The sequence below is a fragment of the Peromyscus californicus genome, unplaced genomic scaffold (genome assembly GCF_007827085.1).
Source record: "Peromyscus californicus insignis strain IS unplaced genomic scaffold, ASM782708v3 Scaffold_13__1_contigs__length_99412109, whole genome shotgun sequence".
Lineage (NCBI taxonomy): Eukaryota > Metazoa > Chordata > Mammalia > Rodentia > Cricetidae > Peromyscus > Peromyscus californicus.
Window position 1 is genome coordinate 95,230,687 of NW_026294424.1, and position 23,815 is coordinate 95,254,501.

Here is a 23,815-nt window from a genome sequence, read left to right on the forward strand (position 1 = left end):
TCAACATAATTCTGGTATAAACATCATTATACATATTTAAAACTCCATTAATTGAACTATTATCACTATACATATTTACACTTTTTTTGCTAACTTACATTAAGCATTTCGACTTACATTTTACATGTGCACTTCTTACAAACTCACATTCAACACCAGCACTTATCTACAAGAGATCTCTTAGAAGTACTATATTTAACAAGGAAATGCTATAGAAGTATTAGAATTTCTTAAGAGAATTTATTTACACTAGAAAGAGCTTCTTAGCAGAACTAACTTTTTCCAACCAACACCTAAGAGGAATTTCTTAACTGAACTATTTACAGTATCTTCCAACAAGACACAGAGTAATTTTCTTTGGACTTCATTTAGGAAATAGAAATAAGAGTAAACTGTTAATTATCAAACCCAAAAAGGAAGAAAAGAGGATGAGAAGAAAAACCCCCTAAGGGCATTCTGTTTCTGGATTGCTCAGGTAGTAGTTCTACAACAGTCATTTTCCCACGCTGGTCTAGTTGGAGTGAGGTTCCAAATCTGCATCATTCAGCAGGTTCTCCTGCTCGAATATATTTCTAAGTGACTTCACTGTCCTTATAGGTAGCTCTTTGTACGACATAGTATCATTGTTAAGGCCGTAATCCTTGGGGTAAAGCTATTTTTCCCCACTCGGCTTTCCTGCCAGGTTCTGTCAACCGGTTCTGTTTTAGAACCGCCAGCGAGGTACCCTGCAGTAGATGGCTTTTAGGGACTGTCATTTTTCCCAAGCTTATCACAACTCCCCAGTCGATGCAATTCAGACCGCCATTGCTATCTTAACCCAGCTACTGTTAAAAACAAACAAACAAACAAACAAACAAAAAAACCTGCTTTAGGGCAAGGGTGAGACTACTGGTTTTTTTGTTTGTTTTTGTTTTTGTTTTCAAACAAAAAAATGCTGCGTGGCTATTAAGCAATATAAGGCACTTTCTCAAAGGAGCCTGTATTGATCTGCCACTGGTCAAAAGTGGTGCAGCTCCAAGCTCCGTTTCTTTTCAGTTTGTATTAACCAGAGATGAAACCTCTGTCCCTAACTCCTCAGCAGTCTGAGGGTCCCCTAAGTCTCCTGCCTTCTCCAGACTGCAGGAGGGAACCTCAAATATCAGGAATATTGGTTTAGCTACTTTCATTCCCGTTTCTCTAGAGGAGCGTCATTGGAGCTGACCTTCCTCTGTTCCATGTTCCTTACCAAGTGCTCAATTTCCCCCCTTCTTAATATTTTAAAACTGTTTTAAGTTTACTATGAGCATTTTTAATGATGTCAGTGTTTCTCTCTTGAATCTTAAGCACAACTCAATCTCATAAGCTCCCCCCCCCCAGCACCTGAACCCATCTTCCAGTGTGAGGACCAGTTTCCCCTGTTTTCTAAAGGATTTTAAATGACTTGTTGATGAACAGTATTAGCATTTTAATTATCTCCTGTGAGGCAAGCTGTTTGTTCACTCTCAGCTTTTTGGGAAGTAAATCTAAGCTTTCTAGCAGTGCTTAGGGAAGAAACTTCATTTCGAGCTGAAAAAAGAGTTTTGGGCAGTACTGCCATTTTTAGCAAAACAAAACAAAACAAAACAAAACAAAACAAAACAAAACAAAAAACCCAACCAACCACATTTCCCATAATTCCTTTCGGGTCCAGGAGCCAACTTCCAGTTCCCTTTACCAGGTTTGTTTTCCTATTAAAAATCAAGAGCAAATGAGCTTTTTTTCTTCACTATGGGAGTTTTCTTGAGTCAAAATATTTCTGTTCAAGCAAGACATGAGATCTCAAGCCCTGGGATTAAAGGTGTGTGCCACCATACCTGGCTCAGTTTCCAGTGTGGCCTTGAAATCACAGAGATCCAGATGGATCTCTGCCTCCTGAATGCTAGGATTAAAGGTGTATGCTTCCACTGCCTATGTTTAATAATGTGATTGTTCTAGTCTCTGACCCCCAGATAAGTTTATTGGAGTGCACAATATATCAACCACATTTCCCTTTTTATTGTTTAAAATAAAAAAGGTTACAACTAATATAAGAAGTATATACAATAAGTATATAGAATATATACAGTCAAGAATTACATTAACAATGTCTAGTCCATTCACATTTGACAGATTCAGGCAAAAAAATCTATTATATACATTAACAATGTCCAGTCCATTAACATTTGACAAATTCAGACAAAAATTTTTATTTCTTATCCTATTTAAAACAAGTGGTTCCATTTAAAAAGTAGATTCAGTAATCTACCTTTTATCTTATCATATCCATATTCTCTCTCTTTTCTGAGTAGATTCAAAAGTCTGCCTTTTATCCTATTATTTCTATATCTTTTTATTAAAGTAGATTCAATGATCTACCTCATATCTATATCCTCTTTTTTCTTTTTCTTTTTTTTAAACAAAAACCCTGAGTCTAATCTCCTTGTTTAGCTTTTTTCCTGATCATTAACAATAACTTGTAACCAACCATCATAAACAATGACAATATCCATAACTCATTAAACAACCAAAAAAACACCCACCCCACCTCTTGAGAATGTGGGCATCGTGTCCTTAAAAATTACTTCCTGCTTTCTAGGGGTGAAGACATCTTTAGGGAATCCTGAAAAGAAAATTTTTGGATTAATTGTCAAGTCCTGAGAGAGTTAGTTGTATCATTTGTTCAGTATCTGCATAATGGGAAAGTGCAGGGCTTGTCTCAAGTCCATGTTTGAGTAGTCTATGAATCTGGATCATCCTAGCTAGCCATCTCAAAATTGTCCTGAGCAGTTTGTAGACCAAAGCCAAACTTTGGGTGATGTTTGCCAGCTTAGTGGTATTATTATTGTCCACATGGAATCATTGTTGTGGGGCCCACATCTTTCTGGAGACTTCAGATTCACTGTTAGTCCTGGTCATGGTTCCCTGCACAAAACTAATAGAGACTCAAACACAAAAACGTGCACAGGCAACTAGATGAAGCCTTCTTTCTAGAATTAATTAGTACTCTATATGACCTTAATGTCATGACAAAAGTTTTATATATATATATAAATCTTATAAATTTTGATATAAAATTCATTTCTTAAGAAAAGTTTAAAGAATCAAAATAGAACCAAAGAATTGAGATTAGTGGCAATAGAATAGTCCCTTAATTTTTTTGGTTTTCTTCTGTCCCATATCAGAAGATGGCTTTTTCTTTTGACATGATACAGAGATTTTCCATTTTTCTTTCCAACAACATGCTTGGGTCTAGAGAAGAGAGCCATTCTCCAACTCCAAAGCCAGCTTTAATCTTTAATTGAACTGGGACTACAAAAAGACTATTTGTGTTAAGTGTCTGTAGAGAACAACAGAAACAAACCTTTAGGAAGACTTACAAAATTTTATATGTGATATACCAATAGGCCTGTTTACTCTCTTTCTTGGGATATTTTTTTCTAGATGATTTGTCCTTTTTTCTTCAGATGTCTCATTTGTCCAGTGTCCTTAGCCTTCATTCTCCTAAAAGACAAACAAAAACCCTTCCCCAAGCCTAACTTTGGGCACGTTCCCTTTTGGCAGGTTATATCTGATTAAATGAAAAGAATTTGTTAGTGGTGTAAGTTAGTTTAAATTGGATGGTCATGCTGGTTGATGAACTACCACCTCCTCTAATTAAGAGGTCTCTCTTGTTCAAATCGAACCTTTATCAATTTTGATGGTATACACAGCTTATCTTCTACTGTAGAAACAAAAGCAAAACCTCGTCCTCAATGTAACACATATCCTGGTTTCCATTCTGAGGTCAGCACATCCTTAAAGTATATAGGTTGATTTAATTCTGTAGTTTTTTCTATTATCCAATGTCTCTTCACAGCTGTTGTTCCTTTCTCATTAGCACTGAGAAAATTCAAAGTTAATAGAGCATTATGTACTCTATTTCTGGGGATTTTTTTACCCCTTTTTGTTTATTTAGCATCTCCTTTAGAGTTCTGTTTGCTCTTTCTATAACTGCTTGGCCTGTAGGATTATGTAGTATACCTGTAATATGCTTTATATTGTAATAAGCAAAAAACTATTTCATTTTAACAGAGACATATGCTGGAGCATTGTCAGTTTTAATTTGTGCAGGTATACCCATGATGGCCATAACTTCTAGCAAATGCGTGATTACAGAATCAGCCTTTTCAGAACTCAGACCAGTTGCCCATTGAAATCCGGAATAAGTATCAATGGTGTAGTGTACATATTTCAATTTTCCAAATTTTGTAGAGTGAAACACATTCATCTGCCAGATTTCATTCCTCTGAATACCCTTTGGATTACATTCTGCTGGTAGTAGAATCTGATTATAAAAAGAACAAGTAGGACAGTTCCTTACAATTTCCTTGGCTTGTTGCCAGGTTATGGAAAAATCCTTTTTTAAACCTTTACTATTGACATGATTTTTTTTAAATGAAATTCTGAGGTCTTCAGCACATTTCCTATCAATAATTTATCAATCTCATCATTACCTTGTGCTAGAGGGCCTGGCAGACCAGTATGGGATCGGATGTGAGTTATATATAAGGAATGATTCCTCTTCCTGATTATATCTTGTAACTGAAGAAACAGTGAAGTTAATTCTGACTCATCAGGGATAAATTCTGCAGTCTCAATATGTAATTCCACTCTTCCAGCATACTGAGAGTCAGTAACTATATTGAGAGGTTCCGAAAAATCCATTAACACCAACAGAATAGCATACAGTTCTGATTTTTGAACCAAATTACAAGGGCTTTGAACTACTTTACTTAAATTTTCTGATTTGTAACCTGCCTTTCCTTGTATGTTTCCATTTGTATAAAATGTACAAGCTCCAGATATGGGTGTTTCTCATACAGTGCAAGGCAAAATCCAATCAGCTTTCTTTATAAGTTGAATTCTATTGCTTTTGGGATATTTGCTGTTAACCTTTCCCCAAAATTACTGCAAGCTCTTTGCCAAGGTTCACATTCTGCCCATAATTTTTCAATGTCCTCCTTAGTTAAAGGTATGACAATTTCTGCTGGGTCTATTCCTGCTAATTGACAAAGTCTCAATTTTCCTTTTAAAATCAAGTCAGAGATCTTTTCCACATAAGTCTTTAATATTTTACTCTGTTAGAAATATCTATTCCAATATAATATCTTCCCTCTGCATTAAAATTCCTGTAGGAGAATGCCTAGAGGATAAAATATGCGATCAAGCTTTAGATCTACATGATCCATGTGTCCATCTTGTACTTTCTTTTCCACCAAGGCCAATTCTCTCTCAGCTTCAGGTGATAATTCTCTTGGACTATTTAAGTCCTTGTTACCTTCTTAGCATTTTTGCTGTCCCCAGGCCAAAAGTTTCCACTGGAATTTTTTTTTGTTAATTTTTCCCCTCTTTGATAGATTTTTTTCCCCCTAGTTTGCATTCTTAGCCCCATAGTTAGAAAATTAAGGACATAGTTTCTGTGTCTTGTTGCTTATCATATTCTAAGTTTTCTTTATGCTATATTCCTACATTCTGCTTTTCTAAGTTTTTTTCTACACTATATTACTGCACTCTGCCTTGCTTAATTTTCATAGATAGAATGTTAAGGGAGAGAGAGAAACCTTGATAGAGAGGACTCTACACTGCAGCCTTCTTCAGACATCCTTTCAGTCCCCTTTTTCTGTTTTTCTCCTGAGGATAAAACTCCCTGACACATTTTTCTTTTTTCACTACAAAATTAGACCAGTCCAACTGCTTTCTTGCAGGACCTAACTCCCACTTTTGCCAAGTCCCTCGATTTTTTTTGTCTTTTTTGTCTTTGTCTATGTTCCTGTTCACTGGAGCCATCTGTGGGGGGCAATCCCACCTCCCCCTTTCCCCAGGGTACTCTTGAGCAATTGCAGCAGGAAATATTAGATGGAAATATAGCTGGAAAGAGAGGCAGACAGAAACATAGAAAAGCCTCGGGAGGGCCTGGATCCTTATCCATCAGGCCCTGTCTGTCTCCACCAAAGGGCTTTTAAAGGAATGCCAAGGGGAGGAGTGAAAGACCTCCACCCAGGCACAGCCAAGAGCAGATCCTTCCAACCACCCGACAACCTTGTCCCTGGTCACATCATCCCCTTATGCAGCTCTGCCCTGTCAGGCAAACTCAGATCTCACAGGGAAACTTCTGTGGGTTCCCACAAGTGACAAAGCAGAGAATGTGTCTTTACTCTTGGGGGAGTGTGTTTTGGTTTGTACAACTGTGGCAAGTCCAAAGTAGAAAAGCATGAGTAGAAAAGCACGTCTCCACTGTGTGCCATCTAAAACAGGTGTTCAGTGTGAGGAAAGTCTCCAAGACTTGTTCACAAAATACTACAAAAGCTTTTTATGAAGCTGTGATTTTACTAAGAGATTCTGTGTATTATAATGAATTAATAAATAACTTATACATTTGAGACAGTGTCAATGGAACAAAATCAATTATTAGATATCTGTCCATAGGTATTGTAAAAGATTTATTTTTTGTTTTATTTGTGTGTGTGTGTGTGTGTGTGTGTACGCACACACTAAGTGCATGCAGTGCCTGGTGAGGTCAGAAGAGAACATCAGACCCCCTTGAACTGGAGTTTCAGAATGTGAGCCACCATGTGGAAGCTGGGAATGGAATCCAGGGCTTTTGCAATAATAGCACATGCTTTTAATCAGTGAGCCATCTCTCTAGCCCAGCTGTATATTTTTCTCTGTGTTTCTGTGTAAGTGTCTCTATATGTAAATAAAATACAGAAAAGTGGATAATATCTCATACATATTTACAAGTGTGTAAAATTTTTAAATGTATACATTGTCTTTTTCTACCATCTTACAAAGAGAGGACAGTGAATTTGGGGTTTGTAGAAATTATATTATATAAATATTATTTAAAATATGTGCACAGACTCATCTGTGCATATGGTTAGGCTTCATCCTAGACTGTTTAGATTCCATAATTTTCATACATACAGAAACACATATGCATGCACATACATACAAACACATACATACACATAGGTACACAAACATAGACACAACAAACACACACATTCATACACAGACACATGAACACATTCTTACGCAGACACACAGACATATATACACACATACAGACACACAGACACACACTCACACTTTCAAGGATAAGCACTGATACAGCTTAGACTTTGTTTTATAAGAGACTTATCATTCAGAACCAGTCATTTAGGCCATGGGATGATTATGAGAAATGTGCTTGTCCTGCAAGCCTGACAACCTGAATTTGATCCTCAGAATCCACAGTGAAGAGAGAATCACTTCAGAAAGATGTCCTTCCTTCAACTCCACATATATACCATGACACATACACATGATGGCATGCAAACACCATGGCATATGCACATCATGATACATGCACAGCTATACTCACACATGTACTATACACACCATGGTAATCATAACAATAACTAAGAAAACAATTAGGCATTGATCTCAGCTTCCCCCAGACTCTAACTGTCCTTGTGACTATTATAAAAACACAGGACTGTGTATGACTCATAGCATTAGCTCCTTAAGATTACACATCAGCTTGTGGAACCCATTGTCTTCCTGCATAGCAGTTACATGGTGATTTCCTAGGGAAAACTGAAGTTGGAGGCACCTCCTGTCCTCTAGATATTAAAACCACTGCAAGGTTGTTTAATCCATGCCTTAGTTAGGTTTCTAGCCTTGCGATGAACATGATGATCAGAACCAACTGTGATAGGAAAGGGTTTATTTTGTCTTACAGTTCAATGTACTTCTAGAAGGGAAATCAGGGCAGGAACTCAGGACAGGAACCTGGAGCAGGGAGTGAAGCAGAGGCCATGGAGGAGTCATGCTTACTGGCTTGCTCCTAATGGCTTCCTCAGCCTGCTTTCTCATAGAACCCAGGACCACCTGCCAAGGAATGGCACCACCCACAGTTGTCTAAGACCTCCCACATAAATCATTCATCCAGAAAATACCTCCACAGGATTGCCTACAGGCCAGTCTATGGAAGCATTTTCTTTCTTTTTTTGTTATTTTTTATTATTAAGAATTTTTTATTCATTTTACATACCAACCACAGATCCCTCTCTCCTCTCTTCTGCACCCCAGTCTTCCCCCCAAACCACCCCCCATTCCTACCTCCTCCAAGGCAAGGCCTCCTACGGGAGGCCAGCAGAGTCTGGTAGATTCAGTTGAGGCAGGTCCAAGCCCCTCCCCGAAAGAAAGCCTGTGTAAGGTGTCCCACCATAGGCACTGGGCTCCAAAAGGCCCACACATTCACCAGGGGTGGATTCTGATCCCACTGCCAGGGACCCCTGAAACAGACCAAGCTAAACAACTGTCTTGTTTATGCAGAGGGCCTACTCCAGTCCCCATGGAGGTTCTACAGCTATTGGTTCACAGTTCATGAGTTCCCATTAATTTGGTTCAGTTGTTTGTAAGTTTTCCCATCATGATCTTGACCCCTGTTGCTCATGTAATCCCTCTTCTCTCTCTTCAGCTAGATTCTCAGAGCTCAGCCTGGTGCTTGGCTGTAGACCTCTGCATCTGCTTCCATCAGTTACTGGATGAAAGCTCTATGATGACAGAGTATTCACCAATCTGATTACTGGGGTAGACCAATTCAGGCACCCTCTCCACTACTGCTAGTAGTCTAAGCATTTTCTTAATGAGGTTCCTTCTTTCCATAAGACCCTAGCTTATGTTAAGTTGACAAAAAAACTAACCGGGACAGTCCTGGTCCTAATTTTTTTTTAACTAATGCAATTATAATAAACACAGGGAAATGTGGATGTGAACGTGTTCTATTGTTGATTCTCATGTGAGGGAATGCAGTAGAGTTTTGGCCAGTTGTACATGTCAGGATGTCATAATTGGTCATAATTATGTAGAAAAGAGAATAGACATTATACAGAAAGGTATTTCATGGCAAGTATAAAAATAAAGCCATATGATGAGGCTGGAGAGATGGTTCATTGGTTAAGAGCACAAGCTGCTCCTCCAAAGTCCCCAAATTTGGTTCCAAGCACCCACATCATCAGACAACTTTCATTTGCCTGTAACTGCACACCTTGGAGATCTGGTTCCCTCTTCTGGTCTCCAAAGGCAGCTACACACATATGGCATACATTCCCACAACACACAAGATACACATAAATAAAAATCAAATAAATCTTTAAATAAAATTAAGATAATTTTGTGTAGTCACATGGAAGGAAGCAATTAAATTAGAGACCCAGAACAGTAGGGTAGCTGTAAAATTGTTACTAGATGTTTTGGTGATTGAAGTATTATTTGAAAACTGTACAATGGTCTGGACTTTGGTAGCTGAACTGACCCCACTTGTTTTCTTTCTAAGGAGTAAAAACAGATGTGAATGGTTTCTTCGCTATGATATTTACTGTCATGATGTTGGTTTGTTCTGCCAGTTCCCTGTCACTGTCTTTAGGAGCAGTGATGAATGCAGCATTTGTACAAACACAACTCATAACCATCTATTTTATGATCATGCTGGTGAGTGTAAATTATGTTTTTCTGAGAAGAAAATTTTCCTTGTGTTCCTTCTTGCACATGTACATGCTTGACATATCAGTACTTGGGACATGAGGCCTTATGCTGAAGCTTATTATGGTCTGTAGGCGAGAGGGAGCCGCCTTTCCTCCTAGGCTTTGTGCCTATTGCTCTGATGTCAGTACTATGATGTAGTTAACATGCCCTTTCCAGTGAGCTCTTACCAGACATTTCTTGCAATCATATTGCAAAACCATAGTAAATTGGGACTTCAAGAAAGTGGTATGATTGGCTAATTTCTCCACGACAAGACAGATTGCAGCCTTCCTTTCATGCTGATGTGAGAGACTCACCTGCTGTTTTAACTACAGCAGATGTGATTTGGTTTATTCAGTAGCCTTCAATGGGAAAGTAGAGGTTGCATACAGCAGGAGGAGTCTATCTCAGGGCTCACTTGTGTTCTGAAAAGTGTTAGAAATAGTGGAAGATTCTATTCTCCTAAGTAGTAGTCTCCTGAATTAGCATACTTCTGCTCTTCTCTCTGTAATTGGTTACATCGTTTTAGTCTTTTATGCCCATGAATTACACATTTAATGTATATGAGTCAACCAATTAATGGAACCAGATGCCCCATTTCCCAAAAAGCATATCAAGTAAATCTATTTAGTATCTTAATATTCATATTCTTTCTGCTAGTGTAAGAGCATACTGTAGGTTGTCAATGGCAGATGCATCTGCCTGGCTACTGACCAATCAGTGTTTTATTTATCAACCAATCAGAGCAACACATATTCACAGCATGCAGAAAGATATCCCACAGCATTTCCCCTTTTCTGTCTAATCAAAAAGGAAGATTTTAACTTTAATGTAAAATTATATATAACAAAAACATTTATTAAGCAAGAATTATAGTTATAATATCTAGTCTATTTATATTTGGCAAAATTAAAGAAAATATTCTATCCTATATTTGTGAGTCTAAAGATTTATATCTAATTTATCTTTTATCATAACCAAGGAAAATTATAATTGTAGCTATCTAGTCTTCAACTACATCAAAGACCCCAGAAGGATATAATATTACCTAAGTAAACAGGAAGAGCATTTTAAGCAATTTCCAAAAATCTAAAATGACAGAGACAGCTGGCTACCTGGACAGTTACCCAAAGTTCCTCTGCAGCATTGGGGCATCCTTCTTCAGCCTATAGGCCTGGAGTCCCTCAGTCACTTCTCTCTGTGTCTTGTAGAATGTCTGGTAGTTTCTTCTGCAAAGCAGAAAACTGAAGGACCATCTCACCTTGCAAAAGTTCATTGGTCACCTTCCTATGAGTCCTACATGTCCAGTTTATACAACATATTGTCAATCAGTTGATGCAAGGGCACTTTTTTGCCCAGTGGCTAATTTTTGCCACAAAGAAAGCAAACTCTATAATGAGTTATTCAGTGCCCATCATTCTCCTTGAATTAATTGGTGCTGCCAGGAGCAGACATGTCTAATTGCCTGGAAAAGTCTAAGTTTTTAAAACATTTTAAATGCCATATTCTGTAGGTCTTTGAAGTATTTGAAGATTACCTACCTAATTGAATTATATCTTTGTATACTTCAAACAATTAACTAACATGACTATAAGTTTGATTATCCTAGATGACTAATTATTAATCCGTATTTCTTAATTATACATTACAATTTTAAATGAGCTGCACAAACATGATACCTTAAACAAGAGTGGAAATATACATACAGTATGGCACATGCCCTTAATCCTATCACTTGGGAGGCAGGGATCTGTCTGGATCTCTGTGAGTCCAAGGCCACAATGGGAACAGAGCCAGGCGTGGTGGCACACGCCTTAAATTCCAACACTAGTTAACCATGGAGGTCTGGAGGTCTGTACAGACAGACAAGTGACAGAGCTGGGCAGGTAGAGGATGTGATGTAGCTGGACAGAGAGAGCGAATCAGATGGCAGAACAGCAAGGCATATAGGTGTGGGTAGACAGGAAGTTGCTCTCTTTGGAAGCTGTCCAGTTGGGGAGGTGAGGTCAGCTCGTGGTTTGTCCTAATCCTCCGATCTCTCTCAGGCTTTAACCCCAATTTCTGGCTCCACGTTTTTTATTTAATAAGACTGTTTAGAAATTCATCTACAGGAAAGTCTGTCCCTGGGTGGGGAGGGTCTTGGGTGTTTATAGTCCTGTCCCCCTTCCTCTTCCTTCTCTGCTTTGCACTGTCACATGAGGATGTGAGCATTCAGCTTCCTCTCCCACTTCCTAGCCCGCTGCCTGCTGCCATGCCTCTCTGCCGGGATGGCCTCTTGTCACTCTGGAAAACTTAGACCAAAGGAACTCTCCTCTACAGGTTCCCTGACCATGGTGTTGTGTCACAACAGGAAAGTGACAGCTGCATTTCCTGTTACTCTCTCCATTCTCCCCTCCCTGACTCATGCTTTGTTCTGCTTTCTGTAAACCCTGGGTCTACCTAGCACTGCCCATGTGTGCCGGTGTTTAGGGCCATCTACTGCAGCATGGGTAGGCTCTCAGGGGCCACATCCTTAAAGAAAACTAGTACCCCTCCCAGCAGCCATCAACTGCCAGTAGCTCCTCAGGTGGGTGTCAGAGGTCATGTCTGCCTCTCCCCTCCATGCAGGGATCTTCTCTGTCTTGTTCTTGTACAGGTGTTCCCATGTTGTCACACTGCACAGCATTCCTGTGTGTCACTGCCCAATAGTGACAGGAGAACCCTGTTTTGTTGTAGTTGTCCACAGCCTCTGGCTCTTACAATCCCTCTACCCTCTTACATCCTGATCCATTATCCTTGGGAGGAGGAGTGTGATACACAGATGTCCCATTCAGGGCTGGATCCTCTGTAGTCTCTCTTTTCTGTATGTTGACCTGTGGTTAATCTGCATTAATCACCATCTCCTGCAAAATGAAGCTTCTCTGATGAAGGCCTGAGATATTCTAATCTGTGAATATCAGTACAACTCATTAGAAGTCAGTTTAATACCACATCCATTCAGAAGAACAACAGTAGATTCTCCTCTGTGACCTGGGACCCCACTAGCCACAGTGTCAGACATGATTTCCATCTCATAGAGCAGGCCATAAATACAATCAGAAATGAATGGTCGGTCACTGCCATTGTAGTTGTCTGTCCAGTGTCCCCTGTGTACTTCCTTCCCCCAAAGAAAGAAAAGCAGAAAAGAGCCAGCTGGTGTGGTCACTGTCCTTGAGCATACTTGTAACTTCACCCCATGTCTCCTGGGACCCTTCCCCCATATTTCAGCATATCTAACTCACTGCCCACAGTGACAACACCCTATCAAGATGAAAGTCACCACAGACAGGAGACAAAGAAAAACGGATGAAGAGTTCTGCCCCATCATATTTGGATTGAACTCAGAGTCCACTTCTGTGGCTGATGCCCTGGACTGTAGACTAGTTTCTATAAAGGAAACCTTGGTGTTTTGGTTCTTAGAACTAAAAGTCTGAAACATTTTTGGATGCTCCTGTTGGGGTATGGTGATGGAATTTTCACAGTACATGGGATATTATGATGTTAAACAATCCTGGAAGTCTCCCTACGTTCTGTGAAATAGATTGGCCTTTGTTGGGTTAGGAATCCAGATGAAATTCCACAAATACAAAATAAACAAATAAACAAACTAAAAGAAAACTTTAATATACACTGGTAAGAATACATACCTCTTCAGATAGAGGCCTCCTTCCTTTCCCATGCTGCTGCTGATATGATGAAGACTATCTTAGAGTAACTCAGAACTAAATAGATTTGTTTCAGATTAAAAAAGCTTTCAGAAAGGGCTGGGGGCCTCTCTCCACATGAATGTTACATGTGTCTCCTGTCTTAGGGAGTCTACAGGCATTCCCACCAGGGAAACTAAAATCTGTTTCTCATCAATTGTGTTGAGGATCTCTCTTCCACTTTGCTTTCTCTTAGGTTACAAAGTTTTCACCCAGACTCCTCTGCTAAAATTTACAGCCCATGGGTTATTTGCTTGGGGACCAAATACTGCTAAAAGGCTGAAAAACAAAACAAAACAGAAAACAAATTGAAAGAGACCTGGGAGGCCCCTTTCCTGTGACGTTAACTGAGAGCACAGTCCAGAAGGTTGAAGAGGTGGGACACTTTACACCCAAGAGAAAGGCTGCTGACATCATTGTCCAGGGGAAAGGCACAATCTCAGTACAAGGAAAATCACTGAAGTTAAGATTGAAAAAATCCTGCTTATTTTTTAAACTATAATAGAAACTTGTCAATGTAACTGAAACAGTTTATCTACTAACAGTTCAATTTGATGAGTGTCTAGTCTTACACTTACTTAAAAAAAACATAATCAGGAAGCTTTCTTGGATGGATAAGTACATATGTCCCAAATTGTCCTCTTTGGATCATCCAGACATTGTTTAAAATTAATTCTTAAATTGTATCTAACAATACCTCATTACCTAAAGTACATGTTAGTAGAGTTCACTTTGTTTTTACTTTTGATAATGTGCTTATAAAGCTGATGTAGAGAATTGAATACTTGGGTAAACTGTGTTCACTGCACAGTGCATGTGCCCAAGGAGGGATTGCTGCACTTGTGTGGCAGGACATCGCCAGGCTCAAGTGTCCTTTTCCTTTGAATGGGACCCTGGTTCTACCAGAGCAAATGGCATATTGTCCTCTTTATGAGAGAGGGACACATGGGGTCATGAAGTTTGCCAGAGTCTGTTGCTCATGTTCCCAGATATGCAGACAGGTCCACTGGAAGCCTCTCATCACTAGAGAAGATGAATTATTCCTCACACAAAAGGGGGATGGATTCTTTCACCAATGGGTGATGATACCTCTGACAGTTTTGTTGTTCAGGCTTGTTTTGCTATTGTGGGACTTTTGTATTTCCATGTGAAATTTAGTATTGTTTGTTCAATTTATTTGAATTATATTATAATTTTGATGAGATTGCATTGAATCTGTTGATTGCTTTTGATAGGATGGATATTTTCATGCTGTGGGATGTTCTGTATGGCAAATGTGTTGCTCTGATTGGTCAATAAATAAATCACTGATTGGCCAGTGGATAGGCAGGAAGTATAGGCGGAACAAGGAGGAGAATAAAGCTGGGAAGTGGAAGGCTGAGTCAAAGAGACACTGCCAGTCGCCATGATGACAAACAGCATGTGAAGATGCTGGTAAGCCACAAGCCATGTGGTAAGGTATAGGTTAATGGAAATGGATTAATTTAAGCTGTAAGAACAGTTAGCAAGAAGCCTGCCACAGCCATACAGTTTGTAAGCAATATAAGTCTCTGTGTTTACTTGGTTGGGTCTGAGCAGCTGTGGGACTGGCAGGTGAGAGAGATTTGTCCTGACTGTGGGCCAGGCAGGAAAACTCTGGCTACATTTTCATATTTATTGTACCCATCTTTAAGCACGGGTAGTCTGTCTGTTGTCTAGTAACTTCAGTTTTCTTTTCAATGTGTTAAAGTTTTTATTGTACAAGTATTTCATTTGGTTAGATTTATTCCAAGATTCCCCTCCCATCCACTCACCCCCTTTTTTGAGGTTTTTGTGAAGGAGACTATTTCCCTTATTTCTTTCCCATTATTTTTGTAATTTGTACTTTGAAAAGCTCCCAACTTGTCTGTTCATCATGGTGTTTTATCACAGCCACAGGAAAGGAACTGAGACAACTGATTATTGTATAAAGTTTCTAAATGGGACCTTAAAAACTAGTTATGATGCCAATTGTTATATTTTCTGTAGAAGCATTTGGTCAGGTGCAGTCTGCATGCATGCACACACAGTTATTGTTTTGCATATTCTACTGTACTTGAGAGTAGATAGGACAAGGTTTATGTGAACTTCAGAGCTGTCCCTGGCTCATCCTTGTTCATCATTTATAATATCTATATAAGTTAGATATTATAATGAACCTAAATAATCTTTTAAATATGTAGGATGGATATATTTAAAGTTTAAAGGGTGTGCATAGGTTACATGCCCTTTTAAAGAGCATAAGCATCTGAGGGTTTGGCTCCTGCGGAGTAGGGTGGCAGGTCCTTCTTTTTAAAACCACTAAGAGCCTTAGCTTTGTGAACAGTGAAGAATTCTGTTTGGACTTTATTGAAAGAATGTTTTAAAGAGCTGGTCTGAGCAGAAAAAGTCAGAAGGACGAAGGGGTCTTGAAGAGGGAGGATCTTGTTTAGAATTCTTAGTCACTGGACTCATTCTAACTGGTGTTTCTGTTCTTTGTAGTTTATTTCAGTTCTATCACTATTTTACACGATCTTCTTGCAGAACATCTCATGGATTCAGTACTTCAGCATTCTTCATTATGGATTTACAGTAAGTTGTCCTGTCTGTCACTGTCCTTGGGGTCTCCAGCCGTAGCAACTGAAATGAATCCCAACCAAGTCCTTTCCCCAGCTGTAATCTCTAACCAGCAGCTGCCCAGGATTTTCCTTCCAGGAACAAAAGATGAGAACCTTCCTGTTAATTCTGGCCAAAGGTCAGTGAGTCATCTGGGGTTTTCCCCAGTCATGTGTTATTTGAGAGACATAAAGGGTGAGAAAAATCTCAGGGTAAAGAGAGAAGATAGATGGTATGATGAAAAGCATACAGTTGTGATTCTACCCAATAAGGAATAATGAAAGGATCAGGGACTAAGATATATAGTTTATATCAGGAAATTAAAAGAATAGAAACCATGTGATAGCCATAGACATATTGGCTTTGCCAAACTTTCTCTGCAGTAAAGTGTGTCTTAATAGACTTTCTTACTCCCATAATCACAACTGGTTTTGATGAAAAGAAACAAGAACTATTATTACTAGAAATCAATAGTATTGTTTTAATTACAGTGTTTACATGGTTATGGACTGGGCAGAGAAGGAGGTGCCTGAGGTAATCTAGTTAGAGAGTTCACCTCTTAATAGTTGGGAAGCATCATTTCAATCCTAAACCTCCTGAGTGTGAGGGAGGGGCACTGCTTTGCTGGGCAGACTGAACTCGGTGAGGGTTTTTTCATTTAAAAATATATTTGGAAATTACAGTCCAGATTGATCTTGAATTTATAGCTGTATTTATTCTTTAGAAACTTAGGTAAATATTAAACTATTTGCCTTTCTCTGTTCCTGTTTGTGTTACAGGCTTTGCAGCACAATGAATTCCTGGGACAAAACTTCTGTCCAGAACATAACACAGCAGAAGTCAGTAGATGTCAGAACTATGTAATGTAAGCTTGAGTTCAGTGTCATAATGGGGATATACAATGCTGTTAGACTTAGAGGGGAAACTATCCTTTCAGGATTAACACTGTCCTCTCCCAGTTCCCCAGAGTGAGTCATTGTAATCAATGCACACAGGAATGTGTTTTGATCCTACTGCTCCATGGTGTAGATGATGTGCAGAAAGGGTTCTTTGGGGCATTTAAAAATGGTTTTGGTGTCTTGATTGTGGATTTGAGTTCTTTGTTTCAGAACATTTGAGTTTGACCTAGGTTGCTCTGATAGTTAACAAGGGCGTACAGTTTCCACATGTATAGATCATGGTACCTGTGAGCAGAGCCCAAGAACATCAGGGCAGCAAGGACTAAAGTGAGTGACCTTTGCCTGCAGATTTCAGGGCCTTCCCTCTGCCTTACATTCTAGAAGACTTGAAGAAATCAAAGACTGTGGTGTGTTTGTGTGTGTGTGTGTGTGTGTGTGTGTGTGTGTGTGTGTGTGTATAAAATGTCCTACCAGAGGATATGTCCTACAATGAAAGAAACACATATTTCAGTATATTGAGAAGGAAATATAATTTTTGTCTAATACTATGAAAATAGAAACAATTTTTTAAATAAAATTAAAGTGTATTGTTTTAAAGTTTCAATATCTTCCCTTTCTACAGTTGCTATCATTGATTTGATTTTGATTTATAAATGAGGGAGGGACATGCTGATATGCTAAATCTCTCATGATATTCAAAATAATACTGAATAATAGTAACCCAAGTTATGTTTGAACTACTGATAAGAAAACAAGTATGAAGGAGTGTTTTACTTCCCATATCTCCTGGTGCGGTCTGTATCCTAACAGAAGTTCCTTATTAGTTATTGTCAGAAGGATGCAGATGGTGTTGTTGGTTGTTTTTGCTCTTTTAGGGGGCTCCAACCCAGCTCCCAAATAAATCACACTCAGAGGCTTATACTTAATTATAAATGCCCAGCATTAGCTTGGCTTGTTTCTTGCCAGCTTTTCTTAACTTTAAATTATCCCATCTACCTTTTTGCCTCTGGGCTTTTTCCTTTTCTTATTTTGTATATCTTACTTTCACTCTTACTCTGTGGCTGGCTGTGTGGCTGTGTGGCCGGCCCCTAGCATCCTCCTCTCCTTGTTCTCTTGCACTTTCTTCTTTTTTCCCCATATTTCTCCTATTTATTCTCTCTGCATGTCAGGCCTACCTATCCTTTCCCCTGCCTCACTATTGGCTGTTCAGCTCTTTATTAGACCATCAGGTGTTTTAGAAAAGGCAAAATAACACAGTTTCACAAAGTTAAACAAATGCAGCATAAAAGAATGCATCACATCTTTGCATCATTAAACAGATGTTCCACATCACAAACAAAGGTAACACATGTTAAAATAATATTCCACAAACAGATGGGTAAATTGAAACCAGAGGTGGGTCATATATAGACCTCACAAGAGGAAGAAATCTGCCCTTTCAGTGGATGTGAAAACTGTAAAATCCTAAGAGATACAGGGGATGGAGACACACAGGGATGGAGACACACAGGGATGGAGACACACAGGGATGGGGACACACAGGGATGGAGACACACAGGGATGGAGACACACAGAGATGGAGATACACAGGGATGGAGACACACAGGGATAGAGACACACAGAGATGGAGACACACAGGGATGGAGACACACAGAGAATGAGACACACAGGAATGGAGACACATAGGGATGGAGACACACAGGTGGTGATTGTAGTGTATCCAGAACTTTTAGCAGCAGCTACTTTTCTAACGTGTGTCTGAACCCCTGAATCCTGCTGTGTTCCACCTGCTACCCAGGTTGTGTGTAGCCATGGGCTGCTGGGGATGTTCCATAGCTGGGCATCCCTGGTTGTCACTGCTCTTTTAGTACAGGAGCTGACAGGAATTGACTGACTCCTGCCAGAAATCCCTGGTCTCCTCTGATCCTGGTTCTAGCATTTGATGCTGTGTTTTTTGCATGATTATTTACTGAGTCAGCAGAACTGCACAAAGCTTTGATCTCTTAGAGTGTCTGTGTGTCGTTAGGAAGCTGAGGTTTTCCACTTCAGGAGAAATAAGTCTTTCATCCATGCCTTTGCCCTTTGAAGAGAGGGCAGCATTGCAGATTTGGAAATGAATGACACCTTGAAGACTACAAAGTTGGATCTTAGTGTGACTCTCTAAACTCGGCCTAGTTTACTGAGCCTACTTCCTCTATGCTTTTAAATAGATGTGATAGCTAAGCCTCTTTGGATGGTTTTTGAAATTAACAGAGGGAACTAATTCAAGTAGTTTAGATTGATATTAGTAATGATGTACTTACAATTTGTTTACATATTATGTCAATTAAATATAAAAAAGAAAATTTTAATGATGTGTAGAAACTGAGTTTTTAAAAGGAAGCAACAGTGAATGTACTGAATAATCTTTGACATTATTTTTATGTGTGTTGAATTACAGATGTACTGGTGAAGAATTCTTGACGATCCAGGGCATTGATCTCTCATCATGGGGCTTCTGGAAGAATCACGTGGCCTTAGCTTGTATAATGATTATCTGCTTATCAATTACCTATGTGCAATTATTAGTTCTTAAGAAAAAGAGACATTTTTAAAATCACTCTTCCACTTTCTTTGAATTCATCTGACATTGAAAATAAATTAAAACTTTACCTGTGTGTGGCTGTGTCAGAGGAGCAAAAGGTGGCACTTAAGCTTCAGGAAAGTCACCAGAGTGCAAGGCGCTGATGGGTGAATCTCTGATAGACAAGGCCAAAGGGGCTTCAGCTTCTGAATGTCTCTTGCTACTGCTGTGTCTTCACATGTTTGCTGCTGCCATTTTTTTTTTCTGGAATGATTTGTGTGAATGGGGGTCGGGGGAATCCCCACTGCCTTTAATGTTTATGCTTATCTTGTGGAAATATCCCATTCTACTGGGCATTTTTCCTGTAGATTATTTTGAAGATGATTTCCTCTTAAGCTGCATTGTTTAACTGAAGTAATGGTTTTATACAATAATACTGGTAGTTTAAATAGAATTTTGATGATTAAGGGTTTTTAACACATGTAGTAAGGGATTATGATAGAGGTTAGTTTAGTGGGAAAATTAATATAGGTAGACATAAGATATAGTGTTGTCCCCCCTACTCCCCCAATGAAGCAGGGGCTGCATTGGAAGTGTCATGCAGCTAAGACTTATGAGTTTCTCTTGAGGAGTCCTATAGACTATGGTTTAGTTTAGTGATTAAGGAAAACAGTCAAGACCCAGGAATTAGCTTAAGTTATTTTTGATATTGGGAAATGTGTTTACAGATTTTGGAGTGCATAATAGCTAAAACAAAGCTTTAAATGATACTTCATGTAACTAGAAAAAAAAAGAGTTGTATAGTTAAGATAATTGGGCAGAACTCTTAAAATTTAAACTAGTAACCCATTTTTCTGGCAATTATAAAAACTACTGCCTTTATAACAGTTATGGCTAAAAGGCTCCTGATCTATGAGAATTCTAAAAGATAAATGGTTAACTGTATGTGAGTACTTTGGGACAATTTGTTTTTCACCTGTAATATGTAAAATGTTTACTCATATAGAAAGAAATGGGAAACATGTTTTTCTTTCTTTTTTTTTTTTTTTTACTGGTATTCATTGTAATCATTTACTTAAAAATAGAATGTAACGACATTGTAATTTTTATATTGCTTGAAAGATTCCACTGGGGTATATAAGCTGTAAGGGAAAAAATAAAGAAGTTTGAAGGAAGTCATCAGGAAGGAGTGAGAAGGAAGACATCAGTAAGCAGTGAGAAGGAAGTCATCAGGAAGGAGTGAGAAGGAAGTCATCAGTAAGCAGTGAGAAGGAAGTCATCAGGAAGAAGTGAGAAGAAAGTCATCAGGAAGTAGTGAGAAGGAAGTCATCAGGAAGCTGTGAGAAGGAAGTCATCAGGAAGTAGTGAGAAGGAAGTCATAGGAAGTCATCAGGAAGTAGTGAGAAGGAAGTCATTAGGAAGTAGTGAGAGGGAAGTCATCAGGAAGTAGTGAGAAGGAAGTCATTAGGAAGTAGTGAGAAGGAAGTTATCAGGAAGTAGTGAGAAGGAAGTCATCAGGAAGTAGTGAGAAGGAAGTCATCAGGAAGTAGTGAGAAGGAAGTCATCAGGAAGTAGTGAGAAGGAAGTCATCAGGAAGTAGTGAGAAGGAAGACATCAGGGAAAAGAAAGAAGGGAAACGTCAGGGTAGAAGAACAGAACAGAAAAAGGATAGAGTAGAACAAGCAATGGAAACAATAATAAAATGAAAAACTAAGCTTTGACCCTCAGAAAAGTCCTAATGTGTCTGTTTGTCTGTCTGTTAGTTCACCTGCTCTGCATCTCCTCTTCAGTTTCTCTGTCCTGCTGAAGGCTTGCCATCCATCAACACCCTAGGTGAGAACCTGACATGTTGGAGGTGTGTGTGTGTGTGTGTGTGTGTGTGTGTGTGTGTGTGTGTGTGTTAGTTTCCCCTTTTTTTTTTTTTGGCCCCAGAGAAATAAGTTTTACTCCCTCAGATAGAAAAGTTAATGGAGTGATTAGTCCACAGACTCTGTGGCTCCCCTTCAAATCCTGGGGTGCTGAAGGCTGGTCTCTACACCAGCAAAACTTAATTTGCTGTTTTTGCTGTGTAAATCCAGCCTAAAAACCAACAATTGGGGTCTTAGATTCTTTGGTAGAAATTTTTTTACAGTTATTTAAAGAAGTGTGATTGTAAACTGCCTTCAAATATTTATACTTATATGGTGATATTTTATTTGTACTGAAAAGTGATTTTATTTGTATGTTAATAAATAAAGTTGCCTGGGGGTCAGAGCTAATAGCAAGCCATAGCAGAAGCTGGGCGGTGGTGTTGCATGCCTTTAATCCCAGCACATGGGAGGCAGAGCTAGGCAGATCTCTGTGTGTTCAAGGATACAGACAGCATGGAGACACATGCCTTTAATCTCAATACCAACCATAGAAGACCTGGATGTCTGTATAGATGGGCAGTGACTAGGAGGTCATGTGGTTGGGTTTACAACCAATGAGAAGGCAGAATAGAAAGTCAATAAAAAGGACAAACACACAGGAAGTAGGTCTCTTGCTGAGGAGGACAGCAGTGGCAGTGAAGGGTAAGGTTTTTAGCCCTTAGCTATTGCTCTGACATCTTGGGCTTTCATCTCTGCATTGGCTCTGTGTTTCTTATTTAACAAGACGGTTACATCTACATCTGGCACCCAGCGTTCATGGTACGTACAGCTGCTTGCCTGTGGCCTGCCAGGCCTGAGCTACACAAAGCCGGTTTTGGTGGCTTGGTGGCCCGCTGACTCCCCGGCTCCCCAGCTCAGGCCTAGCTCTGTCTAGGCTGCAGGCCTGACAGACTATAGCTACAAGCAGTTACCCACAGCTGGAACTACTTGCTTAAAGCCAGTGCTACAAACAACTCAGGCCTGCCCTGCCAGAGCTACCGCTAATTGCAGTAGCTACACGAAGCTTGGATAAAAGACCAAGTGGACCCACGATAGCTCCCAGAGCTGGCGGTAAGCATACTGCCACCATGTTGGGAAGCTGAGGTGGGCGGAGCCAGCAGCCACAGCTGCTGCAGCTTAAAGCAATAGATTCACAATAAGACAGATTCAGTTGTAATAGTTTACAATGTGTGTAAAATATACGTAGGCTTGAGAGAGACAAAAAAGGTGATATATACAGTTATAGAAACAAATACATAGTTTTAAAAAATAAAGTCTTTAAAGAGACAGTAAAATTAATATAAAAAATAAGCCACGTAAAGATGAATATTACACAGAGAATCTGGATTGTGTTGTCTTTGGGATTTTTAACTGCAGAAAAACATTTGATCGTAAAAGATATTGAGTTAAACCAATATGTATATTTTAAAGATACCTTGACTTCAAAATTTGGATGTAAGGATGTGTTGCTTTGGAAAGGAGACTCTGCTTTTGTTCCCACAGAAAGCCAAAGGCTATGAATTTGTTCCAGATTAAGATACATCAGGTTTGACCAGCCATGACCCCCTGAAAGGTCTCCGATGACACCATGGCCCAGATGATCCAACATCCAAAATTGTTTCAAGGCAACTGGCTCAGGCGATACAGCCTCATGGACTATTCCATAATCCTAAAATTTTCTTTGTGTTCCCATAAGATACAGCGCCCCCTCCAGCAGGAAGTAGTAAGAGAAGCTACGCCCAAATTCCCAAATTACATGTAATTTTATTTTGTTAAGGTTAAAACCTTCCTTTTTGAAAAAAAAAATGAGAGAGCTCTGGTTAAACTATGGGTCACAACACAAAACCCAAAGATATGAATGTGGGAAAGGGACTTGTAAAGAGGGGCATTTGAAGGGGTTGGAAGTGAAATAATAAAGGTGGGAGGGAGTGAGAATGACTGAAATTACATGTATGTATGGAATTGTCAAAAACTTTTAAATAAAGATTACAAATTAAAAAAGAACAGTATCTAATGAAGACTTTTTAAATTTGGTTTCTGTTATACTGTAAATCAGCAATGGTTAATTTTTTTTAAGTTCACAAACTAGATTATATGTAAAAGAATCTAAGCTTCAAGGTAATGTTATTAACTATTGCATATTAGTTTGTCTCAACAATCGTGAGAGGCAATCAATCAGATTTCTTTTACCTGGAAAAGAAAAATTTTGTCCTAAAAAGTCCTACATTCTTTACATTTTTACATCTTCATCTTTACTGTGTGAACATAAGCAATCATCCACCAAATATAATGGTGAATGAATCCATCATTGGCCATTATCTGGTCCATTAAAAAAATGTATTGATTCTGTTTTAAAAGCATGGTTCTATAATACGTTATAAAAACCTATGTGACTTCTAAGGTTAAAAAAAATCAATGAACTTGATAGTGGTGCATGCATACAGTGTCTTCACTTGGGAAGTGGAAAGATTAGGAGTTCAAGGTCATCCACAGGTAGATTGGTATGTTTGAGGCTACCCTGGGCTAGAAAAGACACAACCTCAAAACAAAAACAAACTAACAAACAAACACATACACACACAT

General features: G+C 39.1%; 1 pseudogene; it reads left to right on the forward strand.

Moving 5' to 3' along the window:
- The window catches only part of LOC128108691 (ATP-binding cassette sub-family G member 3-like), a 159,554-nt pseudogene extending 136,380 nt beyond the window's left edge, over positions 1-23,174 (forward strand).
- Positions 23,175-23,815: the final 641 nt, after the last annotated feature.